Source organism: Onychomys torridus, chromosome 12 (assembly GCF_903995425.1).
Source record: "Onychomys torridus chromosome 12, mOncTor1.1, whole genome shotgun sequence".
Lineage (NCBI taxonomy): Eukaryota > Metazoa > Chordata > Mammalia > Rodentia > Cricetidae > Onychomys > Onychomys torridus.
Window position 1 is genome coordinate 50,348,682 of NC_050454.1, and position 26,949 is coordinate 50,375,630.

The following is a 26,949-nucleotide window of genomic DNA, read 5'->3' on the forward strand; positions in this document are numbered from 1 at the left end:
ACATTGATATTTTGAGTCAGGCAGTAGTTCCCATTATGAACTGCTCTTCACAACATTTCTGAAATGGAGAAGAATTCAAATTAAAATGGAAGCTTCTAAACATTTCCATTAAAAAATAATGTTATGAAATAGTGAAATTCAAGAACTAATATTATTTGACTTCAAGTGAAAAATCTTTGAAATGCTTGAAATCCTTTATTTAAAAAGTATATTTAAAGGAAGTCTCACTGGACTAATATTAGAATTGATATACCATAAGGCCTTAACAGAAATCTATTTTAATATTTTCTTACATTTTACATATTCTTCTTTTAGAATTTAAAAATATATACATAATAACTTTTGGAAAATGAACACTTGAACATGCTTTTTATATAGTAAAATATACAGCAATGTCACTGTGTTTTGGAATTTTTCCATATGCCTTTTTCCCTCAAACATATGGAGTTGCTGAAGTAGAGCTGGCCTTCACATCCACTCAGATTCTAGTGACGCACAAACGATTTCTCTTTTCCAGTAAAAAGCCCCATCATGCCTCCTGTGTTTTTGGTAGCAACAGACCCATCTGTAAATTATTCACTGTGGCCAGAGAGTGAAACTCCAGTAGCCAGACCTGAATGAAATGTCCAAAAAGGGATGCAGAAACATGAAAGTCATTATAACAAATAGGAAGGATGGATATAGTACAAACTGATAACTTAGGAGTAATTTTCTTAATTCATTTTAAAGTCCTGCCAGAGATACATAAGAGATATTGACTTGCAACTTGGCCATTGGTCTAGTAATAAATCCAATAGCTTAGTAGATTGATTGCTTCTACATCTGGAATTTCTTAGCACCAAGCACTAAATGGAAACTCTCTTCAAATGTTGGTACAGAGTTAAAACATCTTTGAGGATATAGTAGACCTATGTGCTTTTTATAGTGCTGATAAGAAGAGCGGATTTTGATGCCTGGGTTCCTCAAGTGCATCAATAGCCTGGGTGATAATAATTGCAGATTCTACTATATAGTTCACCTAATGCTGCAGAATTCACTTGATAAACCACTCAAACTGAATGACTCAAAGAATAATTTAAATCATCCCAAATCATCCTGGTGGAAATGTACCCATTTGGAATAAAACTCCCATCATTCATGATCTTCATAACAATACATAAAATGGAGTAAGTAAACTGGGGGTCATAGAAGGCAAACAGTAAATGAAAACTGGGTAGAAAGCCATAGATTCCACAACATGGACTAGACATTTCATCTTTAAGCATAAAACCAAGTACTTTGGCTAATACTTTACTTAGTTCTTCATAATGGGGGTGCAATTTTAAGTAATTGTGATATATTGTTTTTGTAAAAATTTCTTAAACATTTCCACTTCAATTCAGTCATGTGTTCTTTCTTTCATTCTTTGCTGATTTGCTAAATAAGCTACATTTAATAACTGATTTATGAGAAGGTTTGAAAATCATTTATATGTGGAGACTACTCTCTAAATAACATTCACAACCCAAAGAAGCAACCTTACATAAATAAAATGCCAGAAGAAATTGTTATTAGTAAATAAAAGTAGGCAATGTGCCCACGAAGTGAACAAGGTATCCACAATGGATGAGTGAGTTTATGAAAACAGATTCAAACATGAGATAATCTATCTATACATGGCAACAGACACATTTGTGATACTGGAGAAAGGTAAGAATTTCACCTCATGTTGAAATGAGTTGTTCAGTGTCTGAAAAAGTAAAGACTTACTTGTCTTTCATTTTCTTCTTTACACCAAACTGAATTTCCAGAGGATTTAAAAAAAAAAAGGTAGTCTCCATGAGGAAATAGAAGAGAATATTTAACAGCATGGAGTGGGATTGTATTCCACACAAAAACATCAAAAATAATTGCTAAGATGTGTGAAAAAAATTAATGAATTTTATACCAAAAAATGCACTGAGAAAATATAAAATTCAGATACAAGGATAATTTGTAATATATTACATAAAATGATATGTGTTGTGTAATATTATATGTGGATATTACAACACCATATAATATGTTTTGTAATTGGTTCATACATATATGTGAATAACTTTAAAAATATAAAAATTCAGTAGCTAGTTTGACCAACCACATGAGTGGGAAATTCATATGAAAACTTAAAGAAATGATTAATTTTTATTTAATTAATGGCTCTACACCATTCCATCATCAATGCCACTCAATTTTTCAATGATAATGTAAGGGAAGTGTTTTATGGGCAAGACTGTTGAGAAAGAGTTCTCAAAGTTCCAATTGAAACATGTCTGGATATGCCCTTTTCCTAAAATTAAACTCTAAGAAATACTCACATAATTGAAAACTACTAATGTTCTCATATAAAGTAAACTCATTTAATAAAATAGTACAGCATACAGTGAATCACTATAAAAATAAATAAAGCAAATACACGAACTCCTACAGGCCGTAATCTGTAGCACAGTACCGCAATAAGAAAAAGAAAAAGAAAAAGAAAAAGAAATAATAAGATTGCTTCCATGTACTTTCTGGCTTTCAAAAGCAAATGAACATTGAACAATATTGAGAAAACTTTCAAGCACATAACAGCAATTATTACATTTGTGCCCATGTAGACCATTTTTCCACATTGTTTGACTGGTTTTTTTTTTTTTTAAGTTTTGCTACCTACATATATTATTTTTGTCAAATAAGAACTACTTCCTGAAACAAGTTATTCTTGAGGGTGGGACAAGACACTTTCTCTCATTGTGTGTTCAAAATACTTGCCTGGAAGCCTAGTTTACTCTCAATTCCTTCCAAAACTTCACTTAGAATAATTCTGTTTAGTAAGGAGCTGATATTGGATATCACATGCTGATGCCACAGTGGCTTGAAATGTTCAGGTGCTTGACCTGTTTTCCTCTCCTACACCCTGCGATGGACCAGTGGCCTGAGCTGAGTTCTGTGAATAAGACTGCCTAGTCTCATTACTGAGTGCTCAGTGTGTTGTTTTCTAAACAAGGATCTGTGCCTGGTGTACCAGCTTCCACCTCTGCCTCAGCTCCCACTGCTCATCAATAAACCATTACATACTGCACACAACCCTGTGCCTTGGGGCCAACCTGTCAGTGATGGTGGACAATAAAAAATTATATGTGTTCACCGAATCACTGCAGGGACAAAGCTCAAAAAAAAAAAAAAAAATCCCCAAAGAGCTATTCCCAATTTAAAAGCAACAGCAGTAAAGGAGAAGGGAGAGGAGGAAGGGAAGGAGGGAGGGAGATTGAAGTCAACACACATAAAAAGTAATACACACACACATATATATGTATATACATATATATAGTTACATAGTTATATAGTTATATAAACAGATTTAAATGGTAGTAATGAGCATGACGCTTTGGAGTCTGTGTGCCATTTACTCCATTCTCCAACTTTATGAGTGCAAATTGAACAGCACAGTCTAAAGTGCTCTTCAAATGAACCCACAAGATGTTACTTTCTGTGTCTAAGCTTATGAGGCTCTTACCATCAGGACTATGTAAGTGTTAGAGGCTGAAAAAGCAATCTAAAGGTTGAGATGGAGTATTTTCCCCAGTAGTGGTCTGTTTATGCACTCCTATACTTTAGTTTCCTTGTTGATCAGGAAAGTCACATAAAGCAATGGACATAATTTTATTTTACCATAAAAATTAGAAATTATATAGTTAAAGGATAATTTTATTATTATGTTATCAATGTGAAAATACTTCTGCCATTTTCTGTTATTGTATCATAGTATATTTGGTCTACACTATCCCTAAAGGATTTCTCTAAAGTCAGTTAGAAAATATTTTCTCGGGCTGCAGAAATGGCTCAAAAGTTAGGATCACTCACTGCTCTTCCAGAGACCCTGGGTTCTGTTCCCAGTACCTATATGGCTGTTCTTCTTCCTCCATGTTATAGACTCCAACTCCCTCTTAAGGCCTCTGTGAATGCTAGGCATACACATGATGCACAGAAATATATGCAGGCAAAACACCCACCATAAAATAAAATTTTAAATATTAAAAATGCTTTCTGATTTCATATATGAATGTCCTACCCCATGACTAAATTGAATTGCTTTCAGATGATAGACTGTACCCAAATGAAGAGATCATGTGAAAAAATTAAATATTTTGTATGTGTATATGGTATATATATATATATATATATATATATTTACATGTGGACATTCCTGTCTGGAGAACCAGCTTGCCCTGAGGATGTGCTTTCTCTTCCTACAGAGCACTAGGAAGTATAGGCAGCTAAGATGAATGCCCTGTTCATGTGTGAACACTGGGGATCTGAACCCAGATCTCCACCTTTGTTTGGCAAGCAGTTCCTCCACTGAACCATCTTGCCATCCCTAATTCTCTTTAAAATTAGATATTTCAAATATAAGTCTATTTTTTTAAATTTTATATATCCAATAAACATTTCTGGTAAAGATGTAAAAAACTAAAAGTATGTCAGAATAAAGAAGTTTCTGAACATAAAGAATTCATTTAATAAAAGATATTTATCTTTTTGAAATTTTTGATGAGTCATTTTTTACAGTATTACAGAATATAGAATGCTTTGTATTGTTGGAAAAGAACTGTCAATTCCATGTGATGTTCAGAAAGGAAGTCAGAGTTAGACAGAGCTGAGTCTGCTAAAGGCACTTCTGCCAGTGACCGGAGTCAAATTTTAAGTGAAATCTGAATTTAGCTCAAATTAAGGGTCTTCATCAGTCAGTGGCAGTACCTGTAGACCAGCAATCAAGATCTTTTCAAACTTTCCTGAGAAATTTCAAGTTCACTTAGCAGACATTCAGGACTGTAAGGTGAGTGCACTGTTCGGGGAGTTCTTGGTTCTAAGAGCCAATGAGTGGTAGTTTGTGCTGGGGGGATTAGGGTGAGGTTGAAATCCGACCTTCCTTCATAGCTATAAAGTAAATTTTATTTTCCAAAGTTACTTTTGTAGGGTGATTTGGCTAACTCTTGGGATTCCCATTCAAGTACTGATTCTACCATTTTCTAACCATTTAAACTTGATAGGTTTCTAACTTCATGGAGACTATGATTCTTCTTTCATAAAACAGGAGGCACATCTGGTCCTGCCTTTTACGGCTGTTAGGAGTAGATGAAATAATGCCCAGTGCTAAATCGGGTCTCAGCACATGCATTGTGTACACCACCACAGAAATGAAACTGGCCTTTCTGAGAATTACTGGCCCTTGGGAAATATAAAATATCAGTCTCCATCTTCTATATACATCCTAGTTTTAAAAGATACCTAATTCACTGAATAGTTTTAGGCAAAAAAGGAAAAAGAAAGAAAGAAAAAGAAAAGAAAAGAAGAGAAATACATCATTGGGAAATGTTTCCTTTTTATATACCAGCCTACTTGACTTTTAAGATTTTTATATTTGTTTGTCATTAGTTTTAACATGTAAGTTAAGTACGATTCATTCAAGAAAGGGATAGTCACTCTGCCTCCTAGGTACTTGCATGAATGTTGACACATATGTCTCATCCCTCCCTCTTCAAAAGGTGTCCTATTTCCTTTTCTCTGTAGAAGGTGACTTAGCAAGCAATAAAGCAAACCGTAACAAAATGGATCTTTAGAACTCTGCCTTCTGTGATGTCCACAGTGACCTGTTGCCCTCAGTGACAGAGAACTGTGTCTAGTCTTCTGTCTTTGTTCGTGAACCACATGCATCATGGGCAGTGGAGGCCAATATGTCCTTTGAGAGGTATTCATGCGTATACCCGGGCAGAGCTGTCCTCAAGTCTATTTTCAGAACAGCTGTCACCGAGCGCAACCACACACACATACAGACACACACAGAGAGAAAAAAATAACAACAAAAAAAAAAAACAGGGAGCAAATGGAAAGAAATGGGTGCTTTTTTTTTATTTTTACTCCTTTTTGATATCGTGCTAATAAACTGATGGCAATATCAATTGTTAATGGTAAACAAATTTCAGCCTTCACAACAATGCTCACGGGGACTTTCAAAAACTTAATTTCAAAAAAGTAAAACAGAACAAGCATCCTATGAAACACTGACAAATATATAAAATATCACTATCCACTAGTGTATGTATTATATACTATATATTACTATATATGATTACTTGTTTTATATATTTATCATTGTTTCATATATATGTGCATATATGAATGTGCGTGTATTCATTAATGTCATAGTTTAATTTTAACTAAGAAAACTATCATTCGAAGTGAATCTACCTGTAATTCTATCAAACATGTAGGGTAGAAATACTATCAATATTAAAATGTAACTTTTAGAAAAGTAAAGAATATGCATCCTAAATGTTATTGGCCTACACACAGAACTGATAAAAAATGTTAAGGCTTATGTTTGCCACTTTTATTCTTTCTGTAAAATTCAATGGAAAATGAGGTTCACTAGGAAAAACTTAAGCTGTCTATGAAAGAAAAAATGTCTACGGACGGGAATTAATCCTAAAACTAAAAGAGGCTGCTCTCTGCAGCAAGGGGCAATGTTTTAAGAATTCATGAATTTCTTTTTACTTATTCATTTGCAAAGGTTAAATGTGAGTTGTTCTATGCAATACTGTATGCTTTGATCAGTCTCAAGTGGCTGTGTTGACGGATTTCAGCCCCTCATGTCACATGCAGTCCAGGAAACATCGACAAAATAAAAATTAATTCCACAGCAAAGAAAAAAAAAAAGGATCTATCTCAAACTCCTTTTGAAATGTAAAATGCCACATCATTTACTACTGATCTTACATGGTCTTTCGGGATGGTGATCTGAGATGATGGGACCATGTGAGAGAAGGAACATTCAGTAAGTTCATCAAGATGCAGATGACTTGGCTTTGCAGTGGAGACCAGATTTTGCTGCTTAAAAAAAAAAAAAAAAAAGAAAAGAAAATTCAGCAAATGCATGCTCTAAACCTGCCAAGTGAAGACAAGCAGTAGACACCAGAGAGCAAAACAAAGCCTCCATTTCATTGGTCTGAAATTTTAATCATGGGAACAGGCATATACATATACATGTATATGTATATCATAAAATCAAAATAATATCAGACACTGAGGTATTCTGTGAAGACAATAAAATAAGAACTGACAAGTGAGTGGCACTGAGTGAGGCATGTAGGGATAGCTTGGTCAGAGAGCAGATGTTCAGTTACATATCAATAACCATTGCAACTGCTTCTTATGGAGTAAAATCAACAAAATCACAATTGCTATACATATAATATGGAATATTTTAAGGATAAAGAATCATGAAATATTGGCTAAAACCTAGCTTAATGTGTTTTAGTTGTATATTATTTACACATAAATTACAACATGTTATTTTTGTTTTTAAATTAATTTTTATGTGTATTGGTATTTGGCCTATGTGTGTGTCTATGTGAGGGAGTCACATCACTGGAACTGGAGTTACAGACATTTGTGAACTGCCATGTGGGTGTTTGGAATTGAACCCAGGGTTTTTTTGGAAGAGCAGCCCATGCTCTTAACCTCTGAGTCTTCTCTCCAGCCCCACTGATGTATTATGTCTAAAATATTGAAGTTTTGTAGATATGTAGCAGAGACCTGCTTAAGGGGATGAGCATATTTTAAGAGAAACTAATATTTATTGGATCATTGTTCTTTTTGTCATTTGTCTGTACTAAGCCTTTAGACCAACATGTTCAATATCACTTAGCAATCTAATCTTGGCTACAAATAAAAGCTCTAGATTCTGAGAAAAAAGATTAAAATTAAAGATTTGATGAGTAATAGTCACGCAAGCTTGGGCAAGTTAACCTGTCCCCATAACAGCTTTTACTTTCAATTTTTAAGAAAGCTTAGGCCATAAAGATGTCATTCAACTTGCTCTCAAGGACACTCAGAATAATTCTCACAAAGTAAGAATGTTTGCTTTTGTTGGTGGTGGTAGTGTTAATGTCCCTATGGAGACCTACTTTTCTGCTCCCCAATGAAAGGTGAAAAGGTAGAGCATGGTGTGTTGTGGTACTACTGAATAGGAGTTCTAACTAACCTGAGCTTTGCTTTCCAAAATTGTAAGAACATTCTTCAATACTCCACTCCCACATTCATGCACACACATCTTTTCTCTACATGACAGTCAGTCTAGCGTTTTGAAAAACAAAAGTTGGATTGTGTCCCACTGAACATCCTCCAAAGCCTGTCTGCTGCAATGTCCTCTGAACCTTGCCATACTTGAATGTTTTTTCACTTTTCAAAATAAGCTCTTTTTTCCCTGCTTACATGAAAGTGAATACCTAGGTCTGTTCCCTACCTATAAGCCTTTGTACATAGTGATCTTCTGCCAAAATATTCAAGCACATGACTCCTCATTCATCAAATTTCAGAAACACCAACCACCACCTCCCTGTACTAAGTAGGAATTAAATATAGGATCCCTTGTGTATATCCAGTAAGTGCTGTAACACTAATCTATATACCAAGCCTTCTTTAGACCATTTTGAGACACAGGCTTACAAAGGTTGGCCTTGAACTCAATCTGCAGCCCAGACAGGCTTTGAGCTGATGATCCTCTTCCCTGAGAGGATCTGAGAGCTAATGTTATGGACCAGCATGGCCAGGGCCAGATTTAATCTTATTTTCTGCAACATTTTCCCCTAATAAAGTAACATGTAAGTAGAAACAAAGTTTGTTAAATAAATAAACATATGAGTGAATGGTTGCTTCATGTTATAGATACATGAACATGCTTTTCTTTGTGTTTGGAATATAGACAATGAAAATGTGTTCCTTTCTTTCCCGGTTCATTTGAAAGTGGTGACATGTTTTTCTTCATCTTAAAGTATGCATGAAGTATCACATAAACATAAAAATTCCTGCCCCGCTGGCCAACTGCTCAGTTCATATACTTGACTTCCTATCATCTTTGCTTCTTTTGGTCATTATTTTTCCTGAGAACCCTATTTCCCATTCCGGTGAAAATAAAGTTCATCCACGCTCTTGTCTTTCAACTCAAAACTCTGCCACCATGTCTTTCATTTCACATGTTCACATTTACAGGACGTTCTTCAAGGATGGTGTAGTGTTATGATTCTGAATATTATGATTCATAACATTTTCTTCTGAATTGTATTCAGGCCTCCGCTTAGTCAGTGCCTAAAATATATTAAAAGTTCTATATTTTGTCAAAGGCACCAAAGTAATTTATGGAAATTACTAGACCAAATAGTGTGGTGAAATTACTTCAAAGACTAAAATTTCAGATTAAGCAACTTTCTCAAAGGCAACCATCCACGTTGGTCTACCATATTAATGATAGACAAATTATATTTTTAAAACAACATAGTAATTTTAAAGAGAAAAGTACAAATGTCAAAATTCACTGTTTTCCCCTACAAATCTATGCATACTTTACATTGCCTGTGCAGATTCCTCTTTAAATTTTTTATTAATTAATTTACTTACTTATTTTGAGTAACTGCAGAGAATTGAAGAGCTCCTTTTTCTATGTAGTATTTGAGAGAATTTATTTATTTATTTTGGGCAACTGCAGAAAATTGAAAGACTATGTAGTATTTGAGAGAAGAATTAAAATTTTCATCAATTTAGGCTACTCTCTTCCTCTTTGAAGTATGTACTTGTAGAGAAGCAACATCATTTTTGTATTGACCCTGGAACAATGTATCCTGGGAAGACAGCTGTGCAAAGACCAGAGGTTCCTAGTCTGTGCTATCTATGGCCAAGGTCAGGGTATATATAAACACTCTCTGATTCATAATTCCAGCATGTTGGAAGCCACTTTAATGTACTAAAGTCCTTCATTTATGGAAAGAAATGTTTCAACATTTGTATGCAAGAAAAATTAAGACATTTTCATTCCTTTATATTTATTAAATGTGATTCTTGTTTATGAGCTCATGAGTATTAGTTAGAAAAATAAGGGGGAATCACAGTTATCTGACCCCTACAGCTTGCTTCAGTCACATGAACTCTGGATTCCAGGAAAGTTCTTTGGAACATAGCCATCACTATTCCATCCTTGCTGTCATGATTTTCCCTTCTCTTTTCTTTTTGGCCTTTCCTGATAACTTAAATCTAAATAAATTATTTATAATAAATGTGTATAGATATCATTAAATATCAAGAATCTCACTGCCGAAACAGAAAGAGATGTTAGCAATAAACTAAGCAAAAATCAAGCATACGTAGAACATTATCATCTTTATTTTATTTCATGCACAAATTCTGTGACTCGGGGTGGTTTAATCATCATCAGTTTCTACATGAGGAAGCTGAGGCTCAGAGAGGTTAATTGAGGTAGCAAATGGCGGAATTTGACTGTAAAGACAGCAAACTCTCCTGAGTCTTCTAATCTGCTGCCTTAAAGTAAGTTGCAGTGTGGTGGTATTGTGTTCCCCAAAATATGTACACCCTAATAAATTTATCTGGAGTCAGAGAACAGACAGCCACTAGATGGAGAGGCTAGGAAATGGTGAAACTCATGCCTTTAATCCTAGCATTCCGGAGACCGAAATCCCTCTGGATTTCTGTGAGTTCAAGGCCACACTGGAAACAACCAGGCGTGGTGACACATGCCTTTAATCCCAGGGAGTGATGGCAAAAACAGAAAGCTATAAGGTGTGAAGACCAGAAACTAGAAGCATTTTGGCTAGTTAAGCTTTCAGGCTTTTGAGCAACAGTTCAGCTGAGATCCATTTGAATAAGAACTCAGAAGCATCCAGTCTGAGGAAACAGGATCAGCTGAGGAACAGGCAAGGTGAGGAAACTGTGGCTTGTTCTGCTTCTCTGATCTTCCAGCATTCACCCCAATACCTGGCCTCAGGTTTGATTTTGTTAGTAAGGCCTTCTAACAATTCCTACTACATTACAGAGCCAAGAGGATAAGGAAAACATTTTAAAACTTGAGACATTATAGGGAAAAACCCCAATCATTTATATACATAATTCATTGTCACAACACAGAAGGAAACTATGGTGAGATAAATGGAAATTGATCTTGATTTTTTTTCCTATCATATTCAAATAGTTTTGAGTTTATCCAACAATAAGATTGATTTCTGAGAAGTCCCACATACATATATTTTATGTAAGCATGTGCTAAGTTTATGTGATATTTTCTTCTGTCATTTCTGCCAAGTTCTTTCCACCAATCATCTCTATGTCCTCTAGCAGATGAGTCCTTAATCATGTGAGAAAACCAGTTTCCCCATAAGGATATACATTTGTTAAATGTTGGAGTTTATAGTATCTGTTCATTATTTCACAAATGAAATACGTAATATATATTTTTAAACATGTTTGGAACAGTGAACTGGACACTATCAGAGAGATTAAATATATTTTCAAAACTAAATTATGGAAGTTCCTTTCTCATGAACTTTAAATTCAATGGGGAAATGACAACATCCTGCCTGTAGTCAAATAAATGTGTGCAAAGCAAGATCTGTTTGTGAAAAGGTACTTTAAAACTGGACAGAAGGATATGAGAAAAAGAAGGATGCACCATTATTTCAAAGGTCAGACAAGAGTGTCAAAGAGGACACTGTCAAGCAGGAGACATGACTTGAATTCTAAATGAAGAGCAGAAATCAATTCACCACGACAGGAGTAAATTCCAAACACAAGAACGAATGAACTCTTAAAATATAATTATAAATGTTTGAAGAGAATGGCCAAATGGCTGGTTGTAGTGAACACAGTCAGGATTGTTGCAAATTGTGGTTGAAGATAAAGGAGTGAAATATATTGTAGACTATAGCAAGAGATGGCTTAGTGTATAAAACTCTTGCCTGACAAGTGTAAAGTCCAAAATTTAGATTTCCACAACCCATGTAAATATGGGTGAGGGAACTCAGCTGTGAATCTAGTGGTCCTTTTTTATGTCATCATATTTTGTCTTTCTCATATTTTATGGGTTCTTTGAGAATTTCATATGATGTATTTTGAATATATTCACTCCCTTCAGCTTTCTTTCATACCCAACTTTGTGTCCTTAAGTCCTTTATTTATATATATAGTGTTGCCCTTATACTCTTGTGTGTGCAATCTTCCAGTGGATAGTGATCAATCTACACAGAGTAACACTGTTAAATAAAATTGCCTCTCCTCTCATCATCTATAAATTGCTAACAGCTCCTTAACTAGGAATGGAACTTTGCCATGTCTGTGTTGTGATTCTGTCCAGCTTATGCTTGCATAGGTTTTCTGAATACTGTCACATTTGTTGAGTTCATATGTGCAATTGCCCTTCTGTGTCCAGAAAACAGATTCCTTTGAGTCAGCTACAACAACCTCAGCCTCTTAAAATATTTCTGTCCCCTCTTCTGCAATGATCTCTGAGCCTTGGAGTGGAGAGGTGTGATACAGATTTAGGGATAAACATTCTGTAGTCTCTTATTCTCTACATCCTGAACAGGTGTGGGTCTCTTTGTTCTAATTTCAGTGAAGGTATGAATAGTTTCCCATGAGCAAGCTGGGAACCTCGACTTGTATGAGCAAGGAGTAAGTTCAAATGTGAAACCCTTCTTCACAAATAAGACGGAGATTAATGAAGAAAGACCTCCATTGTTAATTTTGGAGAGACACATGCATACACACACATGTGAATGTTGAATATGAGAGGAACTTCAATTTGTTCTCAGCATAAAGAAAGATCATTTAAAAACATAAAGGAGCTAAGTCTAACTTCTCTAATTAATCATACTGATTGTTCTCTGGAGACTGGATTATAAAGATGGGCAGAGAAGCGTAGACCATGGTTAAGAGTCTGGTTGGGAGGTGAAGATGATTGAGGATGAGAGGCAACAACACAAAGAGGAGTTGGGAAATGCTTTGTTGCCTCAGTCAGTAATATAAGGTGATTTGAACCCATTATGATGTACAGGATTCAAGGGTTGGGCAAGGAGTAAAACCTCCTGAGTATTTGGTTTGAAAAATGGAAAGATCAACAACAACAACAAAAAAAAAAAAAAAAAAGGCCGGGCCTGGCAGTGGTGGCGCACGCCTTTAATCCCAGCACTCGGGAGGCAGAGGCAGGTGGATCTCTGTGAGTTCGAGGCCAGCCTGGTCTACAGAGCAGGTTCCAGGAAAGGCGCAAAGCTACACAGAGAAACCCTGTCTCCTAAAACCAAAAAAAAAAAAAAAGAAAGAAAGAAAGAAAGAAAGATGAAAAGATTGTATTCTTCAGTATCATTATACATGTCTGAATATTGAGGTCATAAATTCATATGAGGTGGTAGAGAGACCAATCAGACATCCACAGGCATGTGGCAAATATTCAGAAATGATGGTCATTCTTTTCAAAATCCAATGCAAGTGTTTGCAGTTTACATTTTATTGTTTAAAAACTTTTACATTCTTTTCAGTGTTTAAGAATATTTAAGTGTCCATATCTTTGAATCCTCAACATGCTCTAAGATTCATACTAAAGATAAATACTGTGTGTTACAACTTAAAATCATTACTTATTGAGTATTAAACATCAGAATACTCCTATATAAGTCCTACTAGCCAAACTCTTCTCTTTGAAATGCCATTACTGGCATTATTCAATGCCCAACACCAACGTTTAAATTAAGCCAATTAGTAATCTTACACTGGCATCAGAGTCTCCAAGTGAAAGGAAGAGTTTTGTATCTTTCCCTTTAAATGAAAAGTTAGAAATAATCACTGTTTTATAAGAACGGTATATTGAAAGCCAAAGCAGGTCAAAAGTTAGGCCTCTTGAGCAAAGAGTAAAGATGTAAATGCAAAGCAAGGGTTCTTGGAGGAAATTGAAGTGGTGCTCCACTGAACACATGAATGATAATGAAGGCGAACAGGAGTTATTGCTGATGTGAAGAAAGCTTTAGCGATCTGGAAAGAAAATAAAACCAACCTCAATGTTTTGAGCTCAATCCAAGTCCAGAGGAAAGTTCCAGCTTTACTTTTATGTAGTTAGAAGAGTCAAGTAAAATCTCAAGGGATAGTGTGGCTTATGTGAGTTAAGGACAGGAGTGAGGGTGGACTCTCAAATGTAGATGCTACGGAAAATTGTGTAAAAGGTCCAGCTATCTGATGAAAAATGTCCATGAGCCACAGGCTGGCAGAGTCCACACAGCATCTGTAAGAAGATAATTCACCTAGGACTTGATAACAAGGAAGAGAGGTTGGGGGCAGATTATAAAGCTCCAAACAAAAAGTTGACATTCTCATTTTAGGATAATGCAGTTGGCGTCTTTGACTGAAGCTAATCAGCATCTGTCTCCCATTCCAAAGCTTCTAGTGTTCTTAATACAAATTCTATTAGATCGGCTGGTAAAGGGTGCACACCTTTAATTCCAGCACTTAGTGGAGGAGGGGTGGGCAGAGGCAGATGGATCTCTGTGAGTTTAAGGTCAGGAGGGTTTACAAAGAGAGTTCCAGGATAGCCAGTGCTACACAAAGAGATCTAATCTTGAAAAACATATATATATATATATATATATATATATATATATATATATATATATATGCTAAATCTACCCTGCATGTGGTTTCTCAAACACATTTCCACGATTTAATGTGTATTTTATATTTATTATTGATACTGTGTACCCAGAAAAAAATTTACTCATAGATACATTTTGCTCCCTCACCTCTCCCACAAGAAGCAAATATTTAGTGCTGATTACTTCATACTTACTTGCCCATGCATTATTATATGAATGTACAATTAGATCAATGGTGTTTAATGTTTCCTAACAAGGGATTTATCCTGAAGCTCTTAGGTCACAAAGAAATTTCAAACTTCAAGGTGTATAGCTTCCACATACAGTGTTTTATCTGGCAGACAGGAGAGGAGATTCACCTCTGAAGACGTTGCTGGGAATATGTATGATTTCTGAGTTGGAGTCAAAAATATCAACATTAACTATGGTTTTGAAGAAGCTGATTATCATTCTTACAGACAACCTGAAGGGGTTTGATGGTTTAATGAAGTAATTGAAGACATGGAAATAGAAAAAGAGCTAGAATTAGATATGGAAGCTGAAGAGGTGGTTGCCTCTGCTTCAGTCTCGTGATGAAATTTCTACACATCCTGATTTGCTTCTCATGGATGGAGTTTAAAGAAGTGCTTGCTTATGGTGGGATCTACTTCTTTCAGTTACATGTCCTGCTTTAACCACAATGCAGAAATTCAGCTTGCTTGAAAAACTGTATTGGCAAGATTTGATTCAAATTTTGGAAAAGGTTCTGGTGAGGGTAAAATGTCACTAAACAGCACAGCAGGACATCAAGAACTATTTCAGGTAAAAATATAATCTTAAATTGGGTATACATCACTGACATCTTGTGTGAGATTGTCACAATTCAGTGACTACCATCCTGAGAAGTCAGCAGCCATCCACGCTGAGATCACCACCATTCTCTAGCAATAAGTACAAAGTAGGACAAATTGGAAAATTGAGTTTTCTTGGCTCTACCACAGAAGAACACAGACAAGCCAGTGCCCCCCAAATTTGAGAGACACACACATATATATATATATATATATATATATATATATATATATATATATATATATATATATAAGAATTCATACATTTCCAGACCAAAACCTTCTGTCTAAGCCAGTCCTTGAACAGGAAAACATGACCTGCAATTGAGAACTTAACACATGCTCTCAGTGTGTTCATGTTTGTGTATGGAAGCATTTGTGTTTCCAGCTGTGAGAATGTTCATGTGGAGAAAAGATCGACCCTGGTTGTTGTTCCTCATAAGCCATCAACCTTTATTTTTTTTTGAGACAAAAATCTCTCATTAGAATGTGGATTTTGCCCATTAGGTTAGACTGGGTGGCCAGTAAGCCCCAGGAATTTTCCTGTCTTTGCTTCCTCAGCATTATGATTATAGACACACATAATCTTCCTGGCTCTTTAATGTGGATGCTATTGGTCCTCATGCTTGTGTGACTGAACTATTTTCTCAACATCATTCCTCGACATTTGAAGAATAATAAAGATTTCCACACAAAAATCAGACTAAGACGATATTCCCAGCATCCCTTTCTTGAAATCAGTGTTGAAAAAGGTTCATTGGAAAGATGGAAAATGAATGTCAAAAATGATGGCCTTCAAAAGGAAAAGTAGATGGCCAAGGAGCATAGCTCATGGTGAGAGCATCTACTTGTATGTGTGAAGCTCAAAATTCAATTGTTGGCCCAACTGAAAAAGAAAAAATAATTCTATATACTCTCACAGGAACTAATTATGCATAAGAAATAAATGTGTGATGTTAGTTTACTTTAGATATTCCACAACATATAAATTAAAACATCATAATATATAATAATTATGTATAATACTTGTTGATTTAAGAACTATTAAAACTACATAAGTATCTTTAAAGTTATTCGATATTCTAAGAAAGGATAGAAAACATAATTGCTTTAAATGTACTATAGAAAGGATAAAACAAGAATGACTGGGTTACTATACAAGTATTAAATAGTGAAGCACATTTTGAGGCTTGTTTCACAATAGAAAACTGATACATACTACAGAAACTAATAAATATTTTGGTTATATTCTCCTTGGGTATTTTAAGTATAGAATTTGTGAAAATCTTTTAGTTTTTTAATAAATATTTTAATAAAAATAAAATTTTCTGAAGGAAATTAGGGTTGCACAGTGGTTCACTGGCTTTCTAAACTAAGGACTCAAAATTATAGTGTTTTCATGATATAATTGCTCCCACCAACAAGGGTATCAAACTACCAATGTGAATATGGAGTTAAGAACAGATTATTGGGAATAAACTGGATTTACAATGATGTCATTCCAATTCTTCAGAAATAATAATCCCTTTGGAGAGCTGAGACCCCAGCTTTGATTTTACAGATCTGAGCACCTTACTTCTAAAGTCATATTCATATCATAGCTAGATCTTAATTATTAATGATATCAACATGAACTATTACTCTAATCCATCATTCTTATTAGACAACATATATTAAAAATTCAGCACTTCAGAGAATGCTTCTTAGGATTGAGTGTGAATATTAAGAATTGATTTTTGCAGAATTATTAGGCTTTCATTTTTATAATGGTGGCTTCAGATAGCTCTAGGACGAACTTACTTTATGTCTTACTAGCATGGTAGACATGTACATGAACACTCACAGATAATCTGTATACTGCTGCCAATGAGCTCAACTTAGAACAGAGGTTTGCATATTTCTCCTCTGTTACACATCTCATTTGTTCTGTTTTGTTAGTCCATGAAGTATTATTTTAGACCTTGCCTCTGGATCTCAGGCTGCCGTGGCTAGGCTTTCTGTTGCCATGACAAAACAGCATGACCAAAAGCATCTCAGGTAAAAAGGGGTTTGCTTACAACTCTTAGGTCACACTCCATCACTTAGGGAAGCTGGGGCAGAAACTCAAGGCAAGACCCTAAAGTTAGAGACTGAAGAAGAGACCATGGAGGACTGCTGTTTACTCCCCATAGCTTGCTCAGCCTGTTTTCTCATACAATTAAAAACCAACTGCCCAAGAGAGGTAAAGCACACAGTGGGTTAGATTCTCCCATATCCATCATTAATCAAGACAATGCTCCCCAGACCCTACCACAGGAAGAGTTTTCCCATTTAAGTCTCCTTCTTCCAGATACGTCTAGGTTTCTGTCAAGTTGACAAAAGTCAACCAGCACAAGGCTTATATCTTCTAGCTAGCATTTTTTTTCTTTAAATTTTTAAACACTTATGTGTTATAGTAGTTATTCTGTAGGCAAGATTCAGCCTTTGCATTTATAATGAGTCCCCTTCTTTCCTCTGAATTTAGGCAACATTTGCCACCAACTCTTCTGTAATTCCTTTCTTTTCCTTCTGGGGAAAACAGATTGTCTTCTAGAACTGGTCCATATAAACCACAACAAGAAGTAGAAATTTAAAAACTGTAAGGACCTACAAAAAATAAGCAGTGAGGTGACACAGGAGGATGAGGAAAGAGGAGAAATGAAAGGTATTTCTGAAATGTGTGTAACAGACTTTGTTGTAAAAGTTAGCTGTTCTTGTGGTTTTTCATATTTTTCCTAGTAAAAATAAAAGGGGTCCCAGAACTAATTGTAAATATAGGAAATACCTAACATTCAAAAGGGAAGAGAAGTCACAGGAAGAAGTGGAAGAAGAAGAGAAGGAGGAGGAGAAGAGGAAGAAAAGAGGAAGAATCCAAGAATTAAAATGCAGTTCTACCTACAGACATTGAAAGTTTCCTTTTGAATAATTACAGCGATGAATAAAAATAATTCATGTGCATCAATAACAAATGAAAAACATCCCATATTCAGCCTCACACTGCTTACAGGCTGATTATAAAACAGCGCCAAAAGAATCAATAGAGTCATTAACCATCTCATCCATGGGGTGTGATCAATGACAGATTACCTTCAATGGGATCAAACTTTTCCCATTCAAAGGAAGGCCCTTTCCTATTCAAGGAGCACTTGATTGAATGGTGCTGTAGATCTCCCTAACACCCAATTTCCTAAAGTCATTTGAAGGATGGGATTATTTAGCTTATATTCTAAGCAACTAATTGGAACCTGAGACAACAGCTGTGTAAGGAATATAGTTGCCCAGGGAGCTCATTCCTGAATATTGGGGATCTTATCTTCAGCCTCTTTGATCTCAGAAAATAGGAATCAGGACTGCAAAGAACCCCCAGTCCATGCTACACACTCAGTTTATATATTTTCTTCAGGAAAAAATTCTTTGTCACAGACTGCCCAGCTTGGGTTTTGCTACCCAGGAATTTTTTTTGAAGGCATGGCTGGCTGGATGTTCAGCACAGAGGAAAATCAACCTTTAAATCATTGTAGAACCAACTATTATCTGTCTACTGCATACATTTTGAGTTCCTGCCTGACAGATGGTAGAGTTACCCCCTAAAGAATGGCTAAATTAGAATTTAAACTCTGGTTTTCAGGGCTGTCTTTCCTTACAATTTGAAAAATAAATTTATATATTTCATTATATATCTTTTTAGTTTTGATCCACAATGCTCTTTGTTGTTTCATAGAGACATGAATACTGACTTACCTTTTGTCACAAAAACACAACTCCTATGCTTTTCCCTGTTCTTTATTAATGGCTGTCATACTGTCAGTACAGAGCCAAAGCCCATTTTTTGTTTGTTTGTTTGTTTGTTTGAATACATGTTTTCAACAATTCTTTATGCTTAGCTCTGTCTTCTGCTTGTAGTCAGAGAAAGAAGCCACTTCAGATTTTCAACCCTTAAACAATCAGAAGCCATTAAAAACCTGTCGCCTTTGTTCAGATGTGTGAGACTCATGTTTCTCTCTCCTCCAATGTTCTCTACTCTTCCACTCCTCTTCGTGTTGTTTCTGTTTTAACTTTTAATTGTTTAAGAAGTAATATATACTTAATTCTTCACACTACTGATAACAGTATACAAATCAAAAATGAAAATTAAAGGAAAGATATTTCTAATGGTATAATTTCTGAATATTCCAGGCCAGTCCAAAGTGGGAGTCAGTCCAAAGTAAGCACATACGCACATCTATATACATATTTTGTGTTTTGATATCTGACGAACTACCCTCAGCTCTATAAATAAAATAGTAAACATTTTGCAGTGATTATGTTTACAAAACTGACAAGAAATCCTTATAGCTCAGAGAATCCTTGTTCTATATTTTCCCAATTTTTTTTCAAAAAGTTTTCCATAATTCCTTTGTCTCTCTCTTTGTTTCCTTGGGACGCACCCTGAGGCTCTGCACCTCTCTTCACAGGACACTGCTGAAGGGTGGTTGATGCTGGCTGGACCACAGAAGAGAGGGATGGGGATAATTCTAAACCCTGGTGATGCTATGGCTTTAAAACATTTAAGACTTTTTTTTAAATGAAGTCTTCTGGTTGTTTCAAAATAAATTGTATTGTTCCGTAAACGTAAGTAGCATGTGAAAACTCCTTAGGCAATTCTTCTAAGTAGGAATTTTCCTCTGCACTTGTTTTTAATGTAAATTTATCAGTTGGATTATTCTCAAAGGTTTCATAGATTGAACACACAGTGCACCAGCTTTTGCTTAGTACCTAGTAAATTATCTCTAATTTTATTGTCTATACCACCCATATCTGTTTATATCAGTCCTCATCCATTCCACTGAAAGAACACTGTGAAGTTGATCATTTTTATCTTATTCTATTGCATTTTTTATTTTATCATCTTCAAGGGAAATAATACTATTGTGACCTGAACATTCTTTCCCAAACTGTCAGAATTTGTCAAATGAAACGTTATGATTGAGATCCTAAACAATCCACTTCCTGACTCTCGTCAATATACTTTCAGTTCCTTTCATGTAATTGAGTCTTTGGGCATTTTTTCTTCCACTGTTTTTTATGCTTATATTTTGCAGTTCTGTTTATTTGCTGGCAAAAAAAAAAAAAAAAAACTATTATAAGCTCAAAAACAAAAAAAGATTTTCTAAGTATGTCAAACATATTTCCTTACAGAAAGCCTTTCATATGACAGCAATTCTATGATCCTTATAGTTTTATATTGAGAAAAGCAAGATAGTTAGCTTTAAATGGGAAGATTATTTGTGATAAGCATTTCTGAAATCAGAAATATTTTCAACTCCCATTGAACACCTAAAACTGACTATTTAAGATGATGGGAGTTCCCCATGTTATAAGACTAAATATTCTTTTTTATTTGCTCTTGTAATGAGGTAACTTAACTATTGTCCTTGTCAAAATAAATTTATGAAGATTTTTAATTGATTTTTTTTTCAGTACTAAAAACTGGCAATATAGGTTTATGGGGCAAAAAAAGCAAACCAACTTGAACTTTTGTATAAAACTGAGATAACTCTAACGTTTAGGTACTTGAAAATATTAAGGAACTATAGAAACAAAAAAATTCAGAGAATATGATTCTATTACACATATTTTTGTTAAGTCCTCTTTATAAGTAAGCACCAGTAAAGACTGAAACACATTATGGTTATGGTAAGACTCAATCATAAAATAAGTTTTTATTTAAGAAGATAGACTATAGTCCAAATGAGAAGAGAATCAATTTGTCTCATGTTTTTGTTCTTGTTTGTTTGTTTCCAGTTGGCTTTTTGCTTGTTACAGTCCAAGTAGAAAAGCTTGTCTTCATTTTTAATATGCACTGTGTAGCTTTTCCCTCTTTTGTTCTGAGAAGAATAGGATGATGTTATTAGATATATAAAAAATCTACAAAACCAATTTCGGCATCCATAGAGGGGTGAAAGTGCAGTGATATCACTTGTCTTTCGTACTTTGGATTAGACTCTCAAAGTCTGTGCTTTCTGCCAAAATTTCATACACATATATAAAGAGAGACATGTTGGGGAGGTGAGAAAAGCAGGGAGGAAAGCAAGGGGGTGCTAGAAAGAGCAGAGGAGACAAGTGAATGAGAAGGAAGGAAGGAAGGAAGGAAGGAAGGAAGGAGTTCTTGGAATGTTACTTTTAACACTTACTTCTAACATGACAAAGGTAGTTTTTCCAACAAACACATGAGTGCCTTTCAAAATCTGATTGGCTGATTATAAGGCAGTCAACCAATTGGCACTTTGTCAAAAAATTAATCAACCACCATATGCTCTAGTAATTGCACTTCTGGGCATTTATTCCAGAGAGATAAAAACTTATGTTTAACACTAAACCCTGCTCACAGATGTTTGTGGCATCTTCGTTCACAATAGGCAAACCTGAAAATAACCAAGATATACCTCAACAGGTCAACAAACTTCAGTAAGTCTAAATCTCAGAAAACTAGACAGCAATAAAAACAAGCCTAAACTTTTAAAACATGCAGAAACCTGGAATAATCTTTGTGGAATTTTACTAAGACAGCATTCTCAAAAAGCTTCACACTCTATGGTTTTGATGAGGAGCATGTCTCAGAATGGCAAAGCAATATACAGGGAGAAAATACTAGTATTTCCAGAATACAGGGCATGGATGAGTAGGAAAAAATTGAATGTGTCTAGAAACGCAGAACTAGTAAGATCTATTAGGTGATATAAAGGCTCTTTGCCAAGCTTGTAGCGACTCTGATATTGTATCTATGATAATGCCTTTAGTTTTTTTCAAGGTGTTACCACTTTGGAAAATTAGGCAGAAAGAACAAAAGGCCTTCTTGTATTCCTTACTGAGTCTATAAGTACCTCAAATTTTTTTTAAAAAATATTTGTTTAAATTGACTAAACATCAAATGAAAGCTTCTAACTTTCCACACCCTGTACAGATTCAAGTGGGCTTTAAATGCTTGCAGAAATATCAAGAGGTTTCTATCATGTTATGATCTAAAAACCTTCTGGGGACAATATATTTTTGTGACATAGAAAAGCAGAATTCTTAATGGCATTTTATGTTGCTTATGTGATTGATAAGAAAATTGACAGTGATATATTTTTCTCTTACAATTAAATACAATATATTATCTTGTTTTACATTTATAATGATCAGTGAAATACCCACTTTGTGATTGCTTTGGAATCTTTTCTACTCTTTGTGTTTTTTCCTACACAATTATGTTTTATAGCTACTAATCATTGCCAGAATTATGTGGAATTATGAATTATTTTTAAACTAAGTGTTGTGAAATCATAGATAAGCATATAATTTATAGTTAGCCAGTGAAAGGTTTATACTTTTTTGGCAATTTCAGTTGCCAGGTGCTAGCATGTCAGGTAATTTTTAGAATCACATTTAAATGTTCAAATATACACTCTGTAGAAATGTTTTAACATTAACACAAAGCATTGTCATATCCCAGAAAAGCATAATAAAGATATGCACTCCTAGGTGTTTAATCTGTTCACATTAACTTACTACTAATGGAATTCTGACCATCCATTCCTAAATGAGACCTGTCAATCTTAGTACACTTCTGGTAGCACTATTGCAATTCTAAGCTTTGTGTGGAAGTACAATAACATTTTCCAAGGTATATGTATCATATTAAAGTTTACAGAGATTTTCTTCAGTTGTGTTTATCCATCTATAAGAGCTAATAGTGTGTACTTGTGAATTCTATATTTTCCTAAAATATTTATATATAGTTACCACAATTCTGGAACTATATACAATTCAGAAAAAAATTATCCCATATCTATAAGCAGTTCTACTTATTTTGTAGGAAAAAAATGTGTTTCTTTACAATTGAGACCTCTATTAAAAAGAGGTCACAAAACCCCTCTGGTAACAGTATAAGTCACTATATTCAGCTTTTTAACCATATTCATGTATGTGCTGGCCAACAGGGTTCACACTAGCTTCATATTTGGAAACAAAGTCAGGATTGTGTTTATTAATGCTGCCAGCATTCTGAATGATTTATGAAAAATCTTAATTAATCGGGAATAGGGTTTTGCAGAGCCTCTGAATTTACAAATGGACATGTTCCTGAATGCTCTAATAAGTGTACTATGAAGGAGAAAAAAGAAATACTGTGATGTTTTCAAATCAGACTATGCAATGTAGTGATTGGAATGCATTCCTGTGCTCTGTGTGGTAACTTACACTGAAAATCCCAGTGCTTGGGAGGCCATAGCTAAAAGATTGCTCAAGCACAGTTTGAAAACATAGTTTAGGCCAGCCTGAGCTACAGTATGAGACACTACCTCAACAGACTATTCAAAGAAAAATAGAAAATAAATGTATTCTTGCTCATTATGCCAAAATTTGGAGTGGATAAACCATAATGTGTCCTATCTGTTTTTCTGAGCTACAGGGATAATCACACCAACTAGAGATCCATTACTCAGTTGCCTCCTAGAAGGAAAATTTACTGAGAATTAACTCCTGTTGGGCATAAGTAAATGAAGTGACTGGTACACTAGCCAGGAACATTGCTGCCCAGAAATGACTTGTACATACTAAATTACTCCCACTATTATTTGAATGTAAATAGTAATATGGATAGCCTAACAGACTCTTAGGGAAATAGTGGCTCAAGACACTTGCTACTAACACTAGTAACATGCATACAAGTTACATTTTTAAAAATCTGCTGTAATAGTCTTTGTCTTTACACATTTCCATTGACTTACAATAATAATGATGTGAAAATTATCCCAAAGTGAAACATATGTTACTGTAAAAAAAAAAAAAAAATGTCTGGCATGTTAATGTTAATGCCTGTGTTGATGACATTTTCACCAAAATAAGAATTCAAAACTGGGCTGGAGAGATGGCTCAGAGGTTAAGAGCATTGGCTGCTCTTCCAGAGGTCAAGAGTTCAATTCCCAGCAACCACATGGTGGCTGACAACCACCTGTAATGAGATCTGGCGCCCTCTTCTGGCCTGCGGGCATGCGTGCAGACAGAACACTGTATACATAATAAATAAATAAATAAATCTTTAAAAAAAAAGAATTCAAAACTGCAAATTAAGAGTGAAAAAGCAAGCAAAATGTAGGGGAAAAAACAAACCTGGCACATACAGCATCTAATTGAGTTAATGGTCTACATATATGTAGCATATTTGCATAATATATAGACTAGCAAAAAAAAAAAAAAAAAAAAAAAGGAAATTGTTTACATTTCAGTTTGGTGTCCTAAAGTAGAACCATCCAGTGGCTGTGAGCTACCTAAACTGAAATACTAGGATCAGACGCATGGACAAATTGGTCAGATCATCTGGGACTCCTCTTTTCAGAATTGCTACCCAAAGCTTTCTCCTGAGCAGCTCAGGAGGGGTGCTCAGGAGAAATAACAAATGGGCCTTTAGAAAAGAAAGCAACCAGCCCTGCTGTGGCCTCACACCGAGGGGAAATCAATGCAGCTGGATGAACGGGGAGGAGGCCTCACTCTCTGGTACTCTATCCGACACAGCTAATCCCAGTGACCTCTGGGCATGGCTGAAGGCATAAAATGACCCCAATAATCAAAAGCACGTTAGAATGAAGAGGACGAAACCGTGACTGGGGTTAGAAAAGACAGACAATGAAGAGAGTGTGGAGGAAATGTGTTCCCTTAGCAGTTCAGTGAATGCAGCCTTGAAGTGTTCTTAATTGTCTCAGAGACAGGGCTGCCATGGCTCCCCCAACTCCTGAGGCAGGGCAGGTGAGGAGAGGGTCTCTCTCAGTTGCTTCAGATTGGGCCCACTTTTTCAGGCCCCAGCATAACGGATATAACGGAAGGGGGCTGGTGTTGAAGCATCTCTGGCTCAGGGAAATGCTCTTAAGTGAAGACATCTATAGAGTAGCCACAGTGCGGTTCTCTGCCCACCCAGCCACTCACATGCCCCACCCCTGCCATAGGAGATAAATTTCAGTACATTCGTCTGTCTCTATGTGCATAAACCAACCAGGCAATTAAGTGCACTGAAATCCCTAAACCAAAAGGGTGGTGTGGGATCTTCCTGAATGTTGAAGTGGTCTATCCTATGCAAAAGGTTCTAAGAAAGAGCTAGGCTGAGCAAATGGAAAATGTGGCTAAGAGAAACTGAAATTTTCCAAGCCCATAGTCTGTTGCCTGTTAAAATTTCTCTTCTGTAGGCTCCAAACTGCCACGTTAACGTAGAAGTGGAATGTAGATTTTCTCATTAAAAGGCAGCAACATACTTTTTATATGCCTGCTTCTGTTTTCTAGTCAGAGAAAGCAAGAAAGGGTGTAGATGTGGGTGGATGGGGAGGTGCGGAGATGGGAAGTACAGGGTCTGGGAAGGCATGGAGGACTGGAAATCGGAATCTGAATATATTGTATGGAAAAATATTTTTTTCAATAAAAAAAATGACAGGAATGATTTTTAAAGTAAAAAAGAGATTAACATGTAAGATATATTTTAGTTATGAAAAGACTCTGAAGTTTCTTAAAGTATCTTTATGTCTGTGTGTCAATGTGTGGGCATGTTTCCAGTGTCTATGGTGACCCCAAAAGGCTATCATATCTGGAGCTGTGTTATGGGCTGTTGTGAACTTCTTCATGTGAGTGTTGTGAAGAGAACTCTGGGCTTCTCTGAGAAAAGAGTCACATCTCCAGCCCTCAAATGACTTTTGAGAGAAACCTCTAATTTGAGATACTTATACTATTAAATAAAATGACCTACTGATTTCCAACTAGGTGTTCAGAAATGTGATGAAATCTTTGCAAACTTCAATGATTCCTTTGAAACAACACAGCTGTGAAGTAGATATGACTTTACATTTCTTAGATGACAGGAACAAAGCCAATACATGGACAAATAAACATTTGAAGTAAATAAATGCTTAAGTAAGCTGGTAGCTCCTAAACATATTCTTATGCAAATTACCTAAATTAAATAACAATAACTACATAGTCTTAGGGACTCCAAAACACTGAATATATAATATGAATGTTGATTAAATTTAAGAAAGCATTGAATCCATTACATCATTGACCATGGCTACTAGTAGCATCAATTGCAAGTAGGCTTGTTAATATATTTTTGAAAATGTTGATAAATTAGTGTGTTCTATCATAAGATATAATGCAAAGTCAAAGAATAGGACGTTGGGATTTTTTGTTCAGTCTCAGATATTTTCATCTTCCCCCAAGCTGAGACTTCAACCACTGTAAAATATGAATGATCCGATTTGCTCCTCACTTACTAGTACCATTTTTTTTTTTTTTTTTTGGTCTAGAAGGAACATTTTATTAATTTAGTCATTACTATTGTGGCATTCTTGCCACTGAACTGTATCTGAGCGTGCTTTGAGGGCAGCTGGGACACCACCTGTTAACTGAGTTCAAGCACTATTTAATTAGCCCGTAGTGAAGTTACCTTATGCTTTGACTGGAAGGGAGTGGAATGGTAGCAGATGCTACGCTCAATAAAGAAAAGCCTTTGAGTACCAGGGCAAAGTGGGTGGAGAGAATAACAACAACAACAAAAAGCCAACAGACGGAGTCGGCCAGAGGAAACTAAGTAAAATGAACCGGAAATTAACTCTCACAGA

General features: G+C 35.5%; 1 protein-coding gene across 6 annotated transcripts in view; it reads left to right on the forward strand.

Moving 5' to 3' along the window:
* Robo1 (roundabout guidance receptor 1) overlaps nt 1-26,949 on the forward strand; it is a 1,035,706-nt gene that overhangs the window by 526,303 nt on the left and 482,454 nt on the right. The gene's annotated exons all lie outside the window — the stretch shown is intronic.